The 2,991-nt window shown below is 44.6% G+C and overlaps 1 pseudogene; it reads left to right on the top strand.

Annotated features, from left to right (window-relative positions):
- Nucleotides 1-531: 531 nt before the first annotated feature.
- Nucleotides 532-1,131, top strand: LOC123630599 (annotated as a pseudogene).
- The last annotated feature ends 1,860 nt before the right edge of the window (nt 1,132-2,991 follow it).

The following is a 2,991-nucleotide window of genomic DNA, read 5'->3' as shown; positions in this document are numbered from 1 at the left end:
CCCCACAGCACGCGATCCCACGCTGGCCGGCCCTGCTCGGGCTGTGCATTGTGTCCACTACCGTCCTGGGCCTTGTTTCCTGAGTCCGTGGCGATGTGGTTTCAAAGAAATGGAAGAAAAAGTACAAAGGAACGATGTGACCGATTCCGTTCCGTCCCCCTGCGTAGAGGCCTGGTTGGCATTTGCAAAGAGGAAAATACAGCAGGAAAATCGTGGGGTTTTTTGGGGGGGAGGGAAGGGTGGGAAAAGGGAAACAAATTCTAACATTTTATGATTTTTTTTTAAAAACTCTGCACTTTGTCAGGGTGAAATAAGCCAAACTAAAAGTTATTTTTCTACTGAGAGGAGAGAAGAGGTGGGTTGTTCCCTCTTTTGATTCCAACATTTTCTCCCAGTGACAAAGCTTAAATTATGGACACCAGAAAATAAGGTGGACCTCAGGAATTTTGGAAAGACTGAGAAGCTTACATTCTTCCTCAGGAGGGAAGAGTGGGGTGTTTTTAGCCCTCTCTGGAACCTAAAACAAAAAACATGAGTTGTGTGCCATGGAAGGGAGATAAGGCCAAATCTGAATCCTTGGAGCGGCCCCAGGCAGCCTCCCTGTGACTCTACCAGGAGAAACAGCGCAGGGAGCTTTGTGCCCGCCACGCCCTCCATAACGTCTTCCAGGACAGCAATGCCCTTACCAGGAAACACTTCACGAGATTTTGCAGAGGTTGTCTCCAAACACCATGGTGACACCTCTCAAGAAGAGCATGCTGGGAAATAGAAACTACGAGGTAAATGCCATTACAGCAGCACTTCAAACCAAAGGCTACCAAGCTGGTTGGTGGGACAAGCGCAGGGACGTCAGTGTCATTGCTCGTTAACGTCAGGAGCTTCATCATGAATCTGCCCTCAGCCTGTGCTGGGGGCCGCTGAAGTTGCCTCTCAAATGCAGCACTGGATCTGCTCCGAGAGGTGGGAGGGGCTTACGACAACCTCGACTCCAAACCCAAGATGCCCGAGTGGATTGGAGGCGAGAGTGAGCTCGGGAAATTTCTAAAACATTTGCGTGGAGAGAACTGTGAACTCCTGCTGGTGGTACCAGAAGCAGTGGAGGCCCATCAGGGCTGGAGGGCTGATGTGTAACATGGTTCTGCCCAACATTGCCCCCGCCTCAGCCCCTTCCGTCCTTTGTGATGTGCTGTGGCCTCTGCTGCGGGTCTGCCCTTGCCAGTTCCCGAAACACCCTATTCCGTTTTTCCCCTTCAGATCTGACAGTGCAATAGGACAGATGAGTGGACTGTTACAAGAGGCACCCAGTGTTTTGTTCCTGGGAAAGGAAGGTAGGAGCTCTGTACATTTGTAAGATCACAAACCCCTGTTTTAAGAGAGAGGAGAAATCTGGGGGCGGGGGTCCTAGCTTGTTTCCCTTTTCTGTGAGGACTTGACACAGCTTCTGCTGGAGTGTCATGTCACTGCTGCTCCTGACTCACTTGGAGATGCTGCCTCCACTTTCCACCCCCTCACACCAGGGGATCTGAATACACAATACACACAAAGCCCATGCAACTGGCTTGAAGGACGCGGAGCATAAGGGTCTCACAGGAAATCATCTCCCAAACCATAGCAGTGATACATGCTATCTCCTCTTACCTCCAGTTTTAAAGGTGGTTTATGGCCAGATTGGGAGTTTTATTTTTTTTAAATTTTTATTTATTTCTTCGTTTTTTATTTTCGCATATTACAGGGGTACAAATGTTTAGGTTACATATATTGCCTTTGCTCCATCCAAGTCAGAGCTTCAAGTGTGTCCATCCCCCAGATGATTTGCACTGCACATGTTAGATGTGAATATACCCATCCCTTCCTCCCCACTCCCACCTGCCCAACAGCCCGTGAATGTTACTACTATATGTGCACATAAGTGTCAATCAATTAATACCAATTTGATGGTGAGTACATGTGGTGCTTGTTTTTTCCATTCTTGTGATACTTCACATAGTAGAATGGGCTCCAGCTCTATCCAGGATAATACAAGAGGTGCTAGATCACCATTGTTTTTGTGGCTGAACAGAACTCCATGGTATACATATACCACATTTTATTAATCCACTCATGTATTGATGGGCACTTGGGTTGTTTCCACATCTTTGCAATTGTGAATTGTGCTGCTATAAACATTTGAGTGCAGATGTTTATTTTATAGAATGTCTTTTTTTTCCTTTGGGTAGATGCCCAATAATGGGATTGCTGGATCAAATAGTAGTTCTACTTTTAGCTCTTTGAGGTATCTTCATACTACTTTCCATAGAGATGGTACTAGTTGCAGTCCCACCAGCAATATATGAGTGTTCCTAGCTCTCCGCATCCATGCCAACATTTATTGTTTTGTGACTTTTTGGTAAAAGCCATTCTCACTAGAGTTAAGTGATATCTCATTGTGGTTTTGATTTGCATTTCCCTAATCATTAGAGATGTTGAACATTTTTTCATATGTTTTTGGCCATTAGTCTGTCTTCTTTTGAAAAGTTCCGGTTCATATCCTTTGGCCACTTTTTAATGGGGTTGTTTGATTTTTTCTTGCAATTTTCCTGAGTTCTAGATAGATACTAGTTATCGGCTCTTTATCAGATGTGTAGCATGTATATATTTTCTCCCATTCTGTAGGTTGTCTATTTGCTCTAGTTTCCTTGGCTGTGCATAAGCTTTTTAGTTTGATCAGGTCTCATTTATTTATTTTTGTTGTTGCTGTGATTGCCTTTGGGGTCTTATTCATAAATTCTTTGCCTCAGCTGGTATCTATAAGAGTTTTTCCAACACTTTCTTCTAGAGTTCTTATAGTTTTATGCCTTAGGTTTAAAAGTCTGTTATCCACTGTGAGCTGATTTTTGTGACAGGTGAGAGGTGTGGATCCTGCTTCAGTCTTCTACACGGGGCTATCCAATTTTCCAAGCACCCTTTATTGAATAGGGATTGTTTTTCCCAGTATATGTTTTTGTCTGCTTT

The sequence above is a fragment of the Lemur catta genome, chromosome 1 (assembly GCF_020740605.2).
Source record: "Lemur catta isolate mLemCat1 chromosome 1, mLemCat1.pri, whole genome shotgun sequence".
In the NCBI taxonomy this organism is placed as follows: Eukaryota; Metazoa; Chordata; class Mammalia; order Primates; family Lemuridae; genus Lemur; species Lemur catta.
This window is presented reverse-complemented; position numbering and strand designations above follow the sequence as displayed.